General features: G+C 46.4%; 1 long non-coding RNA gene across 1 annotated transcript; it reads left to right on the top strand.

Moving 5' to 3' along the window:
• The first annotated feature begins 331 nt into the window (after window positions 1-331).
• On the top strand, window positions 332-1070 carry LOC116081585. Its single transcript, XR_004114923.1, has 3 exons — window positions 332-439; window positions 557-650; window positions 805-1070. It is a non-coding gene; the product is annotated as an uncharacterized LOC116081585 (long non-coding RNA).
• Window positions 1071-18655: the final 17585 nt, after the last annotated feature.

Below are 18655 nucleotides of genomic sequence, written 5' to 3' on the forward strand. Positions count from 1 at the left end.
AATCTTTAAAAAAAAAAAAAAGAAAGAGAGAGAGAGAGAAAAAAAATTAACATTTAAATCCAGACCTGCAATCCCAGCTACTTGAGAGGCTGAGGCAGAAAGGATGAGTTCAAGGTCAGCCTGGACTCTAGCATAAGGCCTATTTGAATAGCTTAGTTGTGGTGCTTTGAATAAGTATGACCCCCATGGACTCTTGTGTTTGAGTGCTTGGCCTTTGGGAAGGAGCGCTATTAGGAGGTGTGGCCTTGTTGGAGGAAGTATGTCGCCGTGGGGGTGGGCTTGAGGTCTTGTATGCTTAAGCCCCACCCAGTGTAGAATTCAGTCTCCTCCTGGATGCCTTCAGATGAAGATGTAAAACTCTTGGTTCCCCCAATACCCAGTCTACCTGGACGCTGCCATGCTTCACGCCATGATGATAACGGACGAAACTTCTGAGACTGTAAGTCCGCCCCAATTAAATGTTTGTCTTTATAAGAGTTGCCTTGGTCATGGTGGCTCATCACAGCAATGGAAACCCTAACTAAAACATTAGTGAAAGCCTGTATCAAACTTGCAGCACAAACCTGAAGATCTATGTTCCATCCCTGGAACCCACGGTGAGAGCAGAGAACTGACTCCTGAAAGCTGACCTCTGACCTCCACCAATGCATGTGAGTATCCACATACAATATAATAACTAATAAAATAATATTTAGTGAAAAGAGGGCTGGGGACGTAGCTCAGTGGCACAGTGTTTTTCTAATGTGTTTGAGGCCCTGGATGCTATCCCTACCAGAAAAAGAAATAGTGGCATTTTCGATACAGATGAGGAAAAGAAGCCTGGAGCAGGCAGGTCGTCTGTAGGAGGCTGCCCACTCGTCCACACATCCTACCAATGCTGAAGAAAGAAAAGCCATGGAATGCCCAACCCTTCAGCGGCTGATCCCAGAAACCCAGGCCGAGGGGACAAGTGGCTTGCCTCTCTGTGCCTCAGCTTCCTCTCGTCTAATGCTGGAATGATTGCAGGCTCAGTCACTCAGGCTCTCATCTTGCCTGAGACACACAGCTATTCAATGACCTCTGGTGCTCCTTCCCAGGTACTGGTCCTGAACTCTGTTTGAGCCGGCTCCTTTAAAGGAGATCCCACTGTAGAGGCCCCTTAGAGGGGTCAGGAGTCCCTGTGAGGAAGACATTGAAGGGGATGAACTATATTAGCTGCTTTTCTGTCCCTGTAATCAAGTGAAAGGTTTTATTTTGTTTTGTTTTTTAGATGTCCTGAAATTCACTTTGCAGAAATTCACTCTGGCTGGCTTTGAACTCAAAAAGATCCGCCTGCCTCTGCCTCCCAGGTACTGGGATTAGAGGTGTGAGCCACCGTGCCTGGCTTGAGACTCATCTTTGTTCACAGTGTTAGAGAGTTCAGCCCATCCTGTCTAGGTAGGAGGAGCAGAGAGCACTTTCCAAGCCGTGGCTCAGGATGCAGGAAAGGAAACTGCTCATGGGACTTTCTCTTTATTCCTTACAGGCCCCAGGCTACCAGACAACCTCAAGCACAGTCAAGGCAGGTCTGTCCTGTGCTAATTCTGAAAACATCCTCATAGACACACCCAGAGGTATACCTCCATCTCCTGGGTGAATCTAAGGACAGTTGAGTTGACAGCGGTCAGCCATTGTTCTGAGTATGGTGGTATAGCTTTTAACCCCAGAACTTGGGACACAGATGCAGGAGGTCCACAATACATTCAAAGCCAGCCTGATTTACCTCATGAGTTCCAGACCAATCAATGTCATACAGACTCTGGAGGAAAAAAAAAAAAAACCTTTCACAAGAAAGCACCATTCCGGACTGGAGGAGGAGAAAGCACAGAGGCCCAGTGGTGGAGACAGTTTACTCATAAAAGAAGAAGACAAAGGGGCTAGAGAGACGGCTCAGTGTGAGAGTACTGACTGCTTTCCAGAGGTCCTGAGTTCAAATCCCAACAACCACATGGTGGCTCACAACCATCTATAATGGGATCCAGTGCCCTCTAAAGATAGCTACAGTGTACTCATACAAATAAATAAAATAAATAAATCTTTTAAAAAAAAAAAGGAAGAAGAAGACAAGGGGGAAGTAAATGAGGAGGCCAGTGGCAGGGGATGTGTCAGAGACTCTAGGGTACTGCCTGCTTCCCAATTCCCTCCCCACTGTGACCTTTGGCCCCACCTCTAGCCTGGATTCCCCCTTCCCATTGTGGGTGGGAAGGCAGTGGCCACATCCTTTCCTAGATGGTGCCCTGGGAGCGAGTGGTCTCATCCATCCAAAGGCTTGGGGACCCCAGCCACCGACCCTCATTCTGGCCCCAGCAGCCGCTGTCCCTGCAGCTCCTTCTCTTTTGCTGTTCACAGCCTTCCTAGGACCTCAGGACTCACCACGCAGCAGCAGACTCACCCGGCCTACAGAGTCCCTCCTGCCTTTCTCCATCTAGCCAGGCCTGTGCTAGATGGAAATCCCGGGGTAGGAGCAGAGGGTGAGTTTTAATCTCTGTCCCCCACGGACTGGCACAGGACCAGTCTCTGAGAATCATCTTGATGGACAGAAGGCTAGACAGTCACGGACTCAAGTCCAGTCGGTCCTACATATTGGGCACTGTGTCAGAACAAGACACCAGGCTCCCTCTGATAGTTGACTGCACTCACATTCATGGGCAAGGAGCTCCTTCCCTAGTTTAGAAGTCTAGAGCCACTCTGGGCCCCCACACTAATATGCAGGAACCTTAGGAAGCCTTGGGTTTTATGAGAACAGAAGCTTGGAGAGTCTCAGTTCTGGAAGCACAGGCCCCAAGATTGGATGTGGAACACACAGCCTGGGTCAAAGCCTGGCCTTGGTCATTGTCAGCTGGATGATACAGGATGATTTACTTTAATATCTCTGAGCTTGTTTCTTTGGCTTCATGGGCTGAGCCTTAGTGTCTGTCTCAAGGACTCCTGAGTGAGGAGTCAAAGTTAAGTCTTAGGGGCGTGTGTGTGTGTGTGTGTGTGTGTGTGTGTGTGTGTGTGTGTTAGTCCTGTATGTGGGGGGAATGGCATGAGGAGGTGGGATGTATGTATGTGGTGTGTGTATAGTGTATGTGTATGTTATATGTGTGTATAAGTGTGTGGTGTGTGTGTAGTATGTTTATGTGTATGTATATATGTGTAGTTCATATGTGTGGTGTATGTGTGTGGCATGAGTGTTTATGTGTGGTATATGTATGTGTGATGTGTTTGTATATGTGGGGGGAATTGTGTGTATATGTGGTGTATGTGTTTAGTATGTGGGGGGGTGTTTGTGTACATGGGTTTGTATATGTGGGGGGGTTGGTTTTGTTTGTTTGTTTGTTTTTTGAGACAGGGTTTCTTTGTGTAGTCCTGGCTGTCCTGGAACTCACTCTGTATACCAGGCTGGCCTTGAACTCAGAAATCTGCCTGCCTCTGCCTCCCAAGTGCTGGGATTAAAGGTGTGCACCACCTGGCTGTGTGTGGGGTTTGTATGTGTGTATATATGTGTGGGGGGTGTGATATGTATGTGGAATATATGTGTGGTGGTGTATGAAAGTGTGTGTGTGTGTGTGTGTGTGTGTGTGTGTGTGTGTGTGCGTGCGTGTGTGCGCAGGAGCCAGACATGCCTGTATCTAGTAACTGAATTTGAGCAGCAGACCGGGGGAATCCCGAGCTGCTGTCCTGAGGTTTCTGCAGTGACTAGAACAAGGTGCAGGGAGGAGCTTGCAGTGACCGGCAGCCCTAGCTGAGAGCTCACTTTGCAGGATGCGTGGCCTGTCTGTACCCAGGGTCTTTGTGGACATCCACACTGCTACCCAGAGGCAGCCTCCACTCTGCCCTCATGCCCACCTTCTGCAAGTGGATTGTACCATTGAGAGTGAGGGACTCCGAGGACAAAGTTCTCAGTGGTGTGAGCCTTCAGAGCCCTGGGGACAGCCTTGCACACACACACTCTAATCCAGGGACAGGGCTGGAAACAATGCAGGATAGACAGGCGAGGTGTCAGTGACCCCAGTGCAAGGAGCAGCCTCTCAGACCCCTGTCCCTACTCCAAGGGCATGGGGTCACTTAGAGCCTTCAGAGCAGGGACACCGAGGCACAGGAACGGTAAGTCACTCTCACCTAAGCTCACACAGATGGAAGGGAGAAGCCAGGATTCTGACTCCTGGCTGTGGGCCTCAGCACCCCCCACCCCCCCACCCCCGCCACCATGATGAGATTCCGGAAGCTACCCGGTTCTACCTCCTAGGACTCCCTGGCCAGAGACTGGCATTGTTCTGAAGGTCTGGTGGCAGAATAGCTCTTCTAGAGAACATAATCAGGACGCCACTTAAGCCACTTTCTCATCCTGTTCTTTGCCCTAACCCATTGAGCAGAAATGACTACTGAGTCACAAAGCACGTGTGGAGGAACACAAAGGCCATTCTGATTCTGACCCTTGGGCCACCTCCAAGCCCAGAACTGGGCCCCGGGGCACCCCAGCATCTGGGCAGGTCTTGGTTGCTCATCCCCAAAGTCTAAATTCTCATTTTTAATTTGACTATAAAAGGCATGATCCATGGGTACTTGGGAAAATCTGAAAAAATGCAGAAAAGTCAAAATAAGGAAGAAAGATCACCACCCATAGCCCCACCCCCGGGCTCAGTCATTGTTAGGGCTTGATGTATTTCCGTCCATAGTGTTCTGTTTGATGACTGTTTTAAAAAGCACAGCTGAGATCACACTGTATATTAAAAGGGGTGGGAGGGGGGAGCCCAAACAGTAGTATCCTGCTTTTCTGACCCGTCATTTTTATCCCAGGCTCTTATTTTGGGCTATTTTACTTCCGGCCTAGCTTCCTATTCCCGTCTCTGAACCTCATTTTTAATTGGTTGCCTAATATTTTATCAAGTGGAAGTTCCACGGTTGACTTAGCCATTCCCTTGTTGATGGACACCTCCATTATTTCCAGTTTGGGGCAGTTACAGATAATGAGCTGTGATTGGTATCTTTGTACGGAAAGTGTCCTGTTTTCCAGTTAGAGCTAGCTCCTTAGCTGGAATGGAATTCCTGGGTTGGTGACTCATGTGTGCCCTGGACCCCTTGGCCCAATAGCCTCCCAGAGGATATGGCCATGCCTGTTCAACCCAGAGGTGGCAGGAGTGCCCACTGCCACTCAGACTGTGAGCGGAGCTGTACCTCTTCTCCTTCCTCTGCTGCTCATTTGCCTCCTCCAGTCAATCTCCCTGTGCTCACTCATCAGTCTCTCATTCTGGTACATAAGGGGAAACCAGACACAGGTCTAGACTCCACGGTACTGCAGGGACCCGAGCAGACAAAACCTGCTCTCAGGAAGAGAAGGGAGGGCATGAGCAGAAGGAAAGCCCAGAAGACACCGAGCCTAAAATTTGGTGATATGCAAATCAACGTGTTCTGTGGCTCACCGTCTCATGCCTCCCCAGGAGAGTAGGCAGGCAGAAGTAACATTGACTTCCTTTAAAACTTGATGAAAACTGAGCAGTAATAGTGCACACCTTTGATCCCAGCATACTGAGGCTGAGGCAGGTGGATTGCTAGGAGTTCAAGGCCAGCCTGATCTACAGAGTAAGTATCAGGACAGTCAGGACTATTCAGAAAAATCCAGTCTCAAAAAACAAACAAACAAGCAAACAAAAAGGAAGGGGCTGGAGAGAAGAAGTTTTTAAGTGTGGTTACTGCTTGTAATGAGCATGGTTAAAAAAAAAAAATGCCTTTTAGACATGTAAAAACAGCTTAGTCAGGATCTCCACTACACACAAGGCACACCCGATAGCCAGAAAACTCAGTGATATCACTCAAGACAACCAGACACGGTTCTTCAATACCAGGATGCCCATTGGACAAATATTTGCTTGTATTTAAGCAAAGATGAGGACCATGCTGTGCTCTGCACATTTGGAGAGATGCCACCTTGATCTGCCCTGTGACTGGGGAATCTCACCCAGGATCCTGACCCTCAAATCAGAGACTTCTGTTAGAGACTGGACCTGATCTTTAGCTAAGATATGTCACAGGTGAGCAGCCTTGGGGAGATAGGCTAAGGACAGTAGTTAGTGCCAGGCGATGGTGGCACACACCTTTAATCCCAGCACTTAGGAGGCAGAGGCATGTGGATTTTTGAATTCGAGGCTAGCCTGGTCTACAGGGTGAGTTCCAGGACATCCAGGGCTATACAGAGAAACACTGTATCAAAACAAAACAAAACAAACAAACAAAAAGGACCATAGTTAGTAATTTAGAGTGTGAACATTGTGTGATGGGCCTCATATAATAAAATATAAGTTTTGTTATACTAGTTATGCGTATCCATCTTCTTGCTTGCAACATAGCTCTTCTACAGGACCTGTGTTCAATTCCCAACACCCACAAGGCAGCTCACAACCATGGAGTTCCAAGGAAATGCAGCCCCCTCTTTTGATTTCTCTCTCTCTCTATGTCTCTCTCTCTCTCTGTCTCTTTCTCTCTCTCTCCTTCCTTCCTTCTTCTTTTTCTCTTTCTTCCTTTCATTTGTTTTTTCGATATAGGGTTTCTCTGTGTAGCCCTGGCTATCCTGGAACTCACTCTGTAAACCAGGCTGGCCTCGAACTCAGAAATCCGTCTTCCTGCCTCTGCCACCCAAGTGCTGGGATTAAAGGCGTGCGCCACCACTGCCAGGCTCTTTTCTGATTTCTATAGGCACTACACCCATGTGATACACAGACATGACAATGAAACACCCATACACATAAAATAAGAATAAATTGGGGGCTTGAGAGATGGCTCAAGAGTTAAGAGCCCTGGCTGCTTTTCCAGAGGATCTGGGTTCAATTCCCAGCACCCACATGGTCACTTATATCTATCTATAACTCCAGTTGCAGGGGTCTGACATCTTCACAAAGGCAAAAGACCATAAAAATACATTTTTTTAATTAAAAAAAATAAGATTAAAATTTTTTTAAATAAAAAGAGGGTTGGGTTCAGTGTGGAGCACTTGGCTAGCATGCATGAGGCCCTGGGTTTAGTTGCCTGTACTTAAAGCAAACCTTGGGCAATACTCCAATTTTCTTTGCTATTATGAAACACTAACTAAGCTGGGCAGTTGTGGGAGGCAGATCTCTAAGTTTGAATTCTACAAAGCGAGTTCCTATTGCTGGAAATATTAAAAAAGATCACCCCTCAATCTCTCTTGCCCACGTTCCCACTCTAGTGCCGGTACTGGCCAGCCACATCACTATGCCCCGGCAGGCTCCTGCTATTCTCTCCCAGCTAGCAAGTTCATCTCGCTTACATGCAACACCCCACACACCCCACAGTCATCTAGTGTCTAGTTACCCATTAGAAACATTGACTCTTAAGACTTAATTATCCAATCAGGTTTATATATCAATAAGATCACAATTTACAAGATGCTAATACGATAATTTCAGAGCCAAATGATAAAGGTAATGTTTTAACCCAATTATTCTAATCTTGTGAAAACCTTAGCTACTTGTGACTGTTTAAAACCACACGGGGTCTGGATCATCTTCCTGTTTACCTGCCTCCATGTTGATTTCTCCCCACTCTCTCTGTCCTACCTGTCTCACTCCTAAACTTCTAGCTCCGCCTCTCTATTCCTGTCCAATCATAGGCCTGTCACTTCCCTAATGTGATCGGACAGAGAAAATGCTGCAACATTTCATCTTTTCTGTTTAATTAAGAAAAAAAAAAAAAGACTTTGTCTCAAAATATAAATTGAACACAACTATTACCATATTGTAAATTATATGGTATAAGATAGATCTAACACCCAGTCTAACATTTTTGTCAATAAAATTGAACACTATATTCTATCTTAACTTAAAAGACAAATTTTGCACCTGGCTATGTCTTGGCTTTAGATTGGATGCCATCTAAAAACCATCCTCTCAAAGTAAAACGCCTGGGCTGGCTAGGGAATTATGTAGTTTTTTAACCCTGTCAGAAATCCAAGAACAACTGATAATAATTGAAAATATGTAGGAAGCCTATCACAGCTTCCAAAAATTTAGCCAATTGGTAGAGACTGTTGAACACCTTGATAGTCCTTTACTTCAAAAGGTTGGATCATCGGTCTTCAGCCTTCTGGCCTATGGACATCAGACAGACAAGAGAAACAGGAATATTAAGGACTTGCCTACTCTGTCTCAGCAGATTTAAGCTGTCCTAGGCCTGTATGTGTGTCCTTTCTTTGGACAGTATTTGTCTGTAATTGAAGAAGCAATTCTTGCCTGGTGGCTGTTTCACAGCTGGAGTAACTCATAGATGCTCGATTTCTTCTTTGAATCTAAGACAGGGAAAGCTGTCAGGAGCTGACTAGTCTCAACAAGTGAATAAGTAACATTAAACGTCACATTCTGTGGATTTCTGAGGTTTTTGAAAAACAACTATCTTGTAAAGTCATCTGGACTGTGGTCTGTTAACTACTCTCAGCCATTTTTAGTTAAAATCTTGAAATCATCCTAACAATAAGTTCAGAGCCATGAATTTGTTATATGGCCCTAAACTCGAAGGCTTAAACATCTCAGATCTGTTACGATAACAGCAAAAGAACTGGGTCTAAGCCCTGTACTTTCAAATATTTAGTATCAATAGAAGAAATTTATACCAATGATATCCTTGATTTTGTATCAAAATAAATTCAGTACCAAATAAGAACTTGTGACTTTAACTTGGTAAAAATTATAAAGATTTCTATCAAATGAGATTATGGCTATACAATCAATTTTGGATATTTCCTCCCTGTTCCAAATATGACCATTTCTACATTCCCTAGAAAGACAATCTTTTAATAACCCTCTCCAGCTCCAAAGCCCAGGGAACTGGGTTGATAATGCTTCATAACTTCTTCAAGCTGAACATGGGCGTTGAGATATTATGAAGGGTTGGGGGAGGGTAGGGGAAACAGGATTTATTAGTCGCGGGTGTCTGTGTCTTGACTGGATTGGGCTGAAGTCCAGGACATCAGGAGTTCAAGCAGGCCAATTCAGCATGTCTGACGAGGAAATTCACCAACGCTGTATATTCTATAATACATAAATCTCAAAACCAAATTTCAGTATCATCAAGATGTATTTTTTGTTTGATTTTCTGGAATCTAGTCCCCTGGAGGTCTCCCTTCGTCATACCTGATCCATATAACTCTGGAAGGTGTCAATACCTCAATCACCTTTTCCAAAAACACAAAGACAAAACTTTTTTCCCAAATCAGCATATTCTTGAGCCAGTAACCAGGAAAACCTTCATTTTGACCTCTCCCCCAGAGGAATAATATAACCACAAAACTCAACATCACACCTACTTTGAAAACTAAAACACTCTAAAACAAATGAAATAAACTAAAATACTGTATGTGCCTCTACTTAGACAATTCCTATCTAGCCAAGTAGGAAAATGTCACCCAAAATTCCACATTAGAAAGAATATGAGCTTGTAACAAGTTCCAGGACAGCCAAGGCTACACAGAGAAACCCTGTCTTGAAAAAGACAAAACAAAACTAACAACAAAACAAAACAAAACAAACAAGACACTCAAATTAAAAGCAACCAGGGGAGGAAAGTGTTTATTTGGTTTACTATTCAGGTCACTATTCATCGTTGGGAGAAGGCGGCAGGGCAGGAACTCATGACAGGAACTTGGAGAAAGGAACCATGAGGGAAACCTATTGCCTGGCAGACAGAGTAATGTTCAGCTAGCTTTCTTATCTAGCCCAGGACCACCTCTGCCCAGGGAATGATACAGTCCGTGGTGGGCTGGACCTCCTCCTATCTATCTATCTATCTATCTATCTATCTATCTATCTATCTATCTATCTATCTTTAACAGACTTAATTCATTTATTTTTCTTGTATAAAAGCTCTTAGCCATAGCTGGAGCCTGGGTCCTCTGAACAGAGACTCTAGTGTGGGTTTTCACAAGATGATCAGTGAATTCCTGGTAAGGAGACTTGGTGAACAAACACAGTCACTTTCCAGAGGTCGGGGGTCAGGTAGCTGTAGGTCTTGGAGATGGCATCAAAGGTGGCCTTGGCAAAGTTGGGTAGCAGTGCAGCCTCTGGCTGAAGTGTAGCAGTCATCTATACCAGCCATCATCAGTAGCGTCTTGGGCACAGGAGCAGAAACAATGCCAGTGCCTCTGGGGGCAGGGATGAGATGTACCAGCACAGAACCACAGCGGCCTGTCACCTTGCATGGAACAGCGTGGGGCCTGCCAATCTTGTTCCCCCAGTAGCCTCTCCGCACAGGGACGATGGAAAGCTTGGCCAAGATGATGGCCTCTTGGATGGCAGTGGCAACCTCCTTGGAGCACTTAACACCAAGACCAGCGTGGCCATTGTAGTCCCCAGTAACGGTGAATGCCTCGAACCTGCTCCGCTGACCAGCCCGAGCCTACTTCTGCGAGAACCCTGTCCAGCCGAGCCTCTTGGGGCTAAGTGGGATGTGAGTGTCCCTCAGGGCTCAGACCTCCTGCCTCCAGAGAATAACCACCAGAGCCAGGAGTCTGTCAAAGCAGAAACTCATTTTATTGTATCGATCTTTTCTTTATAAAGGGCTGAGAGAGGAGGTGGAGTTTTTTAGCTGAGGTGAGATGGCCTAGGGGGAGGGGAAAGTTGACGAAGGGTATGGGGTGACTGAAGGAGCCAACAAAGTTACTCTGTCAGCAGGAGCTGGGCAAAGGCAGGCTTAAGCAGGTCTTGCTGAGTCACTCCAGTAAGGAAGGGACTGAGACAGTATACAAAACTCAGGTTTGTCCTCAAGACCCAAACCAGCACCAAATAGGGCCTAACACACTGGCATGATTTTCAGAACCTCATCCTTTAGGGATTCACCCAAGAAAAAGTCAATGAGCTCCGACTCCTTAATGGGCAGGGCAAACAGGTATGTCTCCTCGAAGGACTTGATCTTATGTCCTTAACCAGGCGGCCCAGCTTGGTGACAGGGATTCCTTGTCTTCAGCCACGGTCTCCCCACATCTGCAGAAGGCGCTGCGGGCCTACTAATCCTGACCCCCTCATCCCCCCACCTCCGTCCTCCAGGCCCTCCCACTGGACTTGCGTCATCTGCCATTTGGTGTTTTCCTGAAGGAAGAGGAGAAGGAGAAGGAGAGGGGAGGGAGGAGGAGGAGCAACAGCAGCAGCAGCAGAAGGCTGCTTCTTATTTTTTTTTTAAAGATTTATTTATTATTATAGATAAGTACACTGTCGCTGTCTTCAAACAACCAGAAGAGCGCATCAGATCCTATTTCGGGTGGTTGTGAGCCACCATGTGGTTTCTGAGATTTGAACTCAGGACCTTTGGAAGAGCAGTTGGTGTTCTTACTCGCTGAGCCATCTTCTTATTTTTGAGACAGAGTCTCTGATTGTCCTGGAACTCTTCACTATGTAGACCAGGCTGACCTCGAATTCACAGCGATCCAACTGCCTCTGCCTCCCAAGTGCTGGGACTAAAGATGTACTCTATCATGCCCAGCTAGGCTGGACCCTCTAACATCAATTAAAAATCAAGACAGTCTCTCACAGACATGCCCTCACACCAACATGATAAATTGCTCCACTGAGACTTCCTTTTCAGGTGATTCCAACCCATGTGAAGTTGACACTGTGTACTGGCTGGTTTTGTATGTCAACTTGACACAGGCTGGAGTTATCACAGAGAAGGGAGCCTGCCTCCCTTGAGGAAATGCCTTCATGAGATCCAGCTGTAAAGGCATTTTTCTCAATTAGTGATCAAGGGGGTAGGGCCCATTGTGGGTGGTGCCATCCCTGGGCTGGAAGTCCTGGGTTCTATAAGAGAGCAGGCTGAACAAGCCAGTAAGGAACATCCCTCCATGGCCTCTGCATCAGCTCCTGCTTCCTGACCTGCTTGAGTTCCAGTCCTGACTTCCTTTGGTGATGAACAGCAATGTGAAACCGTAGGCTGAATAAACCCTTTCCTCCCCAACTTGCTTCTTGGTTATGATGTTTTATGCAAGAATAGAAACCCTGACTAAGACAAATTGGTACCAGCATAGTGGGGTATTCCTGTGACAACCTGACCATGTTTTGGGGAGGACTGTGGAAGGGCTTAGGAACTTTGGGCTAGAAAAGCCATTGGGTGTTAAGAGCTCTGTGGAAGCTGGGCAGTGGTGGCACAAGCCTTTAATCCTAGCACTTGGGAGGCAGAGGCAGGCAGATTTCTGAGTTTGAGGCCAGCCTGGTCTACAGAGTGAGTTCCAGGACAGCCAGGACTACACAGAGAAACCCTGTCTCGAAAAACCAAAAAAAAAAAAAAAAAAAAAAAAAAAAGAGCTCTATGGGATGTTCTGTGGGAGCTTGGAAGATAATGTTGAGAACAGTGCAAATGATGGAGGCCTGGCTTGTGAAATTTCAGAGGGATGCTTAAAGATGCTTATCAGGGGTATTGCTATTTTGATTGTGAAGATTCTGTGGTTTTCATTAGCTGGGGCTGAAGAATCAGCTGTGATTAACAAGATACCAGAACTACTAAAGCAAAACTTTTGCATTACTGGGACAATTTATGCTGGTTAGCTGGGGTTAAGAAATTAGTGGTGATTAAGAAGAGGCCAGCATCATTTAGGTGACATCTTCTGGGAAGTGTTTTCTGAGAGCACAAAGAAGCTGTGTTCTAGAGATAGCCAAGGTTGAACCTTGTGCTGCAGCAGGACTTGGTAACTTGTAGAGTCAACCAGGTGGTACTGGTTTTGAAGGCACGAAGGGGTCATGAAGAGCAGCTGAGGCTCAGCACTGTGAGAGGCCATGGAAGGCCATAAATGAAGGTGCAGCCTCAGTTGCAATTGATGGCCCAGGACTGAAGGGGTCATGCAAAGGAGTTGAGGCTTAACCATGAAGAAAGCCTATGAGAGGCTATGAGTAAAGCCTAGTTGCAGTGGAAGACAGCAGTGTTTTAGAGATGCCAATACCATGAGATGACCACCAAGAACAGCAGCAGCAGTGGAGTACAGGCATCTGGAGCCTAGAAGACAAGGTGTGTGCCACAAAGGGCAGAGCTGGAGAAGTGACCCAAGCCCTTGGAGGAGCCCAGAAGATCCTGAGTAGATCCCAGTAGAGCCCTCAGTTAAGAGAGTTTGAATTGTAAAAAGACTGAATTTTTAAAAAGATTAGGGGGCTGGAAAGGTGGCTCAGTGGGTAAGAGCACTGACTGCTCTTCCAAAGGTCCTGAGTTCAGATCCTCACATGGTGGCTCACAACCACCCATAATGAGATCGGACACCCTCTTCTGGTGTGTCTGAAGACAGCTGCAGTAAATTATGCCGGAGTGAGCGGGGCTGGGAGAGGTCCTGAGATCAACAGCAGCCACACACATGATATAGCTCATGGTCATCTGTAAAGCTACAGTGTACTCATACACATAAAATAAATAAAATAAATCTTTAAAAAAGTAAAAGAGATTGGATATTTTAAAGGGATTGAAATTTTAATTTTAATATTTTAATAATTCTTTTTATAAGAATTTGTGATGACTCTGAGACTTTAAAAATTATTTAGATCTTGGGGATGAATAAGAAAGTCAGGGTTGAGGCTTAATAGTGGTGTATTTGTGTGTCAAGTTGACAAGGGAATAGAAGCCCTGACTAAGACATACTGCTAACCAGTCAGGTGGTTTCCTCAAAGCCTAGACTTCCAGCTTCTCCTGGGCCCTAAACCATGCTGACCACAGGAGCTCCACCCCAGCTTCTGCTCAGTTCTATGGCCATTAGCTCAGTCTCGCGCCTTAAGAGCTACAGTGGCAGAGGGAAGCTTTGAACCTACAACCAAGCTCCCAGAGGCCACCCTGTTACTAGTCCTAGGGGAAATCTTTGAGAGATGAGAGGCCTAACAGGTGGACAGACCGTGCAGTGTCTCCCATGGGGAAAGGGTCTGGGAGCCAGAACTCACAAACCAGATTGGAAACTTCCCATTTCTTTGACCTAGGGTTCCCTCTGCGCAGAATGCCCTCGCCCTTTCTCTCCCAGCTTGATGGTTCCTCCTTCAGAAAGTCCTAGCCCTGGCCAGCATCAGAGAGGACACTATTCATCTGGCTCCTGAATCCTGATCCAGGAAGGGGAAGCTGGGCCTAGCTAGAAGAAGAAACCAAACCAACAGTGACATGGATCCCGTGGGAGACCCCAGCTTGTGCTGGCCCTTACGAAGTACACTCTGTGAAGTGAGGACAAGGGACAAAAAGGAATGGCACCTGGCAGCCGGAATCCTATTCTTAATCTCCAGTTTCAGGCTGGGCGTGTGGCATACACTTTACATCCCAGAGGCAGGGACAGGAAGAGAGAGCTCTGAGTTTAACATCAGCCTGCTTTATATTGTAGATTCCGGGCCATCCAGAGCTACATAGTGAGAACCTGTCTTTAAAAAAATTTAAATTGTCTAGGCATGGTGGCCCATGCCTTTAATCCCGGTGCTGGGAAGGCAGAGGTAGGCCGATCTTTGAGTTCATGGCCAGCCTGGTCTACTAAGTGAGTTCTAGGACAGCCAAAGACATTAAACAGAGAAATTGTGTCAGAAAACCAAAAATAGCCGGGCAGTGGTGGTACACGCCTTTAATCCCAGCACTTGGGAGGCAGAGGCAGGCAGATTTCTGAGTTCGAGGCCAGCCTGGTCTACAGAGTGAGTTCCAGGACAGCCAGGGCTACACAGAGAAACCCTGTCTCGAAAAGCCAAAAAAAAAAAAAAAAAAAAAAAAGAAAAAAAAAGAAAAGAAACTGAGCCAATTCTTTTCTTTTCTTTTTTGAGACAGGGTTTCTCTGTGTAGCCCTGGGGGTCCTGGAACTCACTCTGTAGACCAGGCTGGCCTCAAACCCACAGAGATCCACCTGCCTCTGCTGGGATTAAAGCCGTGAGCCAACATGCCGCCAAATCTTTTCTTTAAAAGGCCCGGTGCTCAGCTGGTGGCCTTGGTGTGAGCAAAGTAAAACCTTGCGATGAAGGAGGTCACATACTGAGACCCAGTCACCACCTCCATGGGTAAGATTCCCACTATGGCACTTGCAGATATGTGGCCTTGGACAAGTCATTTCTGTGCCTGTGTTTTCTCACCAGTAAAATGAAGCTGACTATGGTCCCTCTGAGGCTGGTGCCATGGCTCAGCAACTAAAGGTGCTGGCCAGAGCCTGGCAACCTGAGATCAAGCTGCGGGACCCACAGGGTGGAAGACGAGAACAGATTCCCACAAGTTGTCCTCTGACCTCTGTATGTGTGCCCTGGCATGTACAAGTGTGCTCGAGCACACACACACACACACACACACACACACACTCACGAATAACCAAGTTTAATCCCTCTGCAGAGAGATGTGTGAAGAGCTGAGTCAACATAGAGTGCTTCTCTGGGGTGCTGGGGTGTGCACCCTCAGTCTGGCCTCCTTGACTCTGGACTGCTGTGAACAATCGCCATGGTGTTGGTGGCGTGGATGAAATATACTCAGTGTTTACTAACAGGTGATCAGGGCGGGAGGATAGGTTGACACCTCTCTCGTAGAATATTAATTAGTTACATTAAGCGCAGGTTCTTATGAATGGCGCCTGCTCCTTGGCTTTCTTCTCTTTTCCATGCCTGCCCTTCCAATTCTCTGTAAGCACAAGGCCAAGGGGGCTTCCTAGAAGCCAGGCGGATGCCCACATGGGGCACTTGGACTTCAAGCCTCCACTGTTTAGGGCTGAATGGTCTTCTTCATAAGCTACCCACCTCTGCCACTCTGTCATAGTAATAGAAAGTAGGCTAAGAAGTTTGTTTGTTTGTTTGTTTTTTTCGAGACAGGGTTTCTCTGTGTAGCCCTGACTGTCCTGGAACTCACTCTGTAGACCAGGCTGGCCTCAAAGTCAGAAATCCACCTGCCTCTGCCTCCCAAGTGCTAGGAAGAGTCTTGATAAATTACAAGAACATACATTTTTTTGAGACAGGGTCTTAATTTGTAGCCCATGCTAGCCTAAAACTCCCTCTGTAATCCAGGCTACCCTTAAATTCCACAGAGATCTTCTTGGCTCTGCATCCTGGAACCAGGACTTCAGGTATGTGTCATGACATACTTGGAGGTGACAGGACCAGAGCAGAGTCCTATCACAGACAAACAATTACAGTGAAATGCAGGGTTGGGTTCCCTGCTGGAGGGTGGAGATATTTGAGGCATGTCTCCTGTGAATCAAACTGCATATACAGCCCTGAAGGGGAGTCTTTGTGCCATAGATACTGAAAGAATGACAAAGTCAGAATGATGCTAACACTTGAGAGGCTGAGACTGGAGAGTCGAGTTTGAGGCCAGGACCTCCATATCATTAATCATCTACCCCCCCCCACACATGATGGTTGATTGTCCCAATCAGCACCCCCCCTCTCTTTCTCTCTCTCTCTCTCTTTTTGATTTTTCGAGACAGGGTTTCTCTGTGTAGCTCTGGCTGTCCTGGAACTCACTCTGTAGACCAGGCTGGCCTTGAACTCAGAAATCTGCCTGCCTCTGCCTCCCAAGTCTCTCTCTTTTTTTTTTTATTTACATGTATGTGCATGCCTACTTCTTTGAATGTATATTGTGTGTGCAGTACCTGAAAAAGCCAGCAGAGGAACTGGAGTTACAGGTAATTGTGAGGCACTGGGTTCTGGGCACAAATTCAGATCCTCTGCAAGAGCAGTTAGGCTCTTAAGTGCTGAGCTATCTCTCCAGCCCAGCATTTGTTATTTTAACCTCCCCCACCCCTCCTTTTCTTCCTCTTCTTAAGAATTATTTATTTTGTGTATGTGAGTACACTGTCACTGTCTTCAGACACACCAGAAGAGTGCATCAGATTCTGTTACAGATGGTTGTAAGCCACCATGTGGTTGCTGGGAATTGAACTCAGGACCTCTAGAACAATCAGTGCTCTTAACCACTAAGCCATCTCTCCAGCCCCCTCCTCTTCTTCCTCCTTTTCTTTTTCCTCCTCTTCTTTCTCCTCTTCCTCCTTTTGTTTTGTTTTGTTTTGAAAGACAAGGTCTCACTATGTAGCTCTGGCTGTCCTGGAACTGGCTTTGTAGACCAGCTTTGGCCCCTCTAACTCACAGAGATCCACTTGCCTCAGTCTCTCAAGTGCTGGGACCCAAGGTCGTGCTATCATGACCAGCATCATTTTAACCTTTTCAAAATTACGCTTATTTGTGTGCTTGTCAGATCCCCTGGAACTGGAGTTACAGAGGGTTGTGCTACCATGTGGATACTGACAATTATTCATGCATCTTCTGGAAGAACAGGCAGTGCTCTTAACCACTGGGCCATCTGAACAATCAGGCCCTCCCTTATTTTAACCTTTTAAGCATGTAGTTCAGTTTGTCTCCTCTTTCTGAAGCTCTGTGATCACCTCTGGCCTCGATATTCCATCCTGAGCCTCTAATCTCACCCACAGAATCCTTGAGCTGTGTCCAGTGACAGATTCATAGATTCTGAGAATTGTAACGTGGACGTTGACAGCACTGGGGGATGGAGGTCTGTTTCTACTACATGGACAGCCACTTCCTCCCACACTTAGTTACCCCCAGTCCCTAGAACAAGGTTCGGAAGACGTGAATTCCATTGCTTTTCAGCAATTGCCTCACTTGAGCATGTGACAGACAGGACCACTTTGAAGCTGGTCCAGTGTCATCAGTGTCATCAGTGTCACCAGGTTCTCCCTCAGTCACATCTGGCAGCATGTGGCACAGTACACAGCTGTGTTCCAGCTAAAGCCTAGGAGTCAGATTCAGACTCATCCTTCAGGCAGGAACCTGAGACCCAGAGAGGCAAACAAAGGCCCCACATGCATGTGGGCACACTTGCATATGGGTGTCCACCTCTCTAGACACCTCACTGTGACACTGAAGGCTGTTAAGACCCTGAAAAAGGGGGCTTGAGATGTGGGTCAGTTGGTAGAGTGTTTGCCTAGCATGCACAAAGCCCTTGATTCCATCCAGGGCCACAGTGTGTGGGTGCATATCTGTAATTTTATTATAACAACAATAATTATTGTTATTCGGTTTCTTTTTTAATTTTCTTTTCTTTTCTTTTTTTTTTTTTTTTTTTTTTTTTTTTTTTTTTTTGAGACAGGGTTTCTCTGTGTAGCCCTGGCTGTCCTAGAACTCAGAAATCTGCCTGCCTCTGCCTCCCAAGTGCTGGGATTAAAGGTGTGTGCCACCAACACCCAGCTTATTTTATTTTTTTATGTGTGTGAGTACACTGTAGCTGTACAGATGGCCGTTAGCTATCATGTGTGTGGCTGCTAAGAATTGAACTCAGGACCTCTGCCGGCCCCCGCTGCTGGCCCCACTCACTCTGGCCCTGCTCGCTCCGGCATAATTCACTGTAGCTGTCTTCAGATGCACCAGAAGAGGGCATCAGATCTTATTACAGGTTGTTGTGAGCCACCATGTGGTTGCTGGGATCCAAACTCGGGACCTTCGGAAGAGCAGTCAATGCTCTTAGCTGCTGAGCCATCTCGCCAGCCCTGTTTCTTTTTTTTTAATAACAGAATCATTTTCTTCCAATACCACAAACTGTATTACTAATGAAATCTGGTACTGCTGCTTATCAAAATATATAAGACAATTGCTATTTTATAATTAATCTGTTTCTTAAGAATTATTTATTTTATATATACGAGTACATTGTAGCTGTCTTCAGACACACCAGA

The sequence above is a fragment of the Mastomys coucha genome, unplaced genomic scaffold (genome assembly GCF_008632895.1).
Source record: "Mastomys coucha isolate ucsf_1 unplaced genomic scaffold, UCSF_Mcou_1 pScaffold11, whole genome shotgun sequence".
In the NCBI taxonomy this organism is placed as follows: domain Eukaryota; kingdom Metazoa; phylum Chordata; class Mammalia; order Rodentia; family Muridae; genus Mastomys; species Mastomys coucha.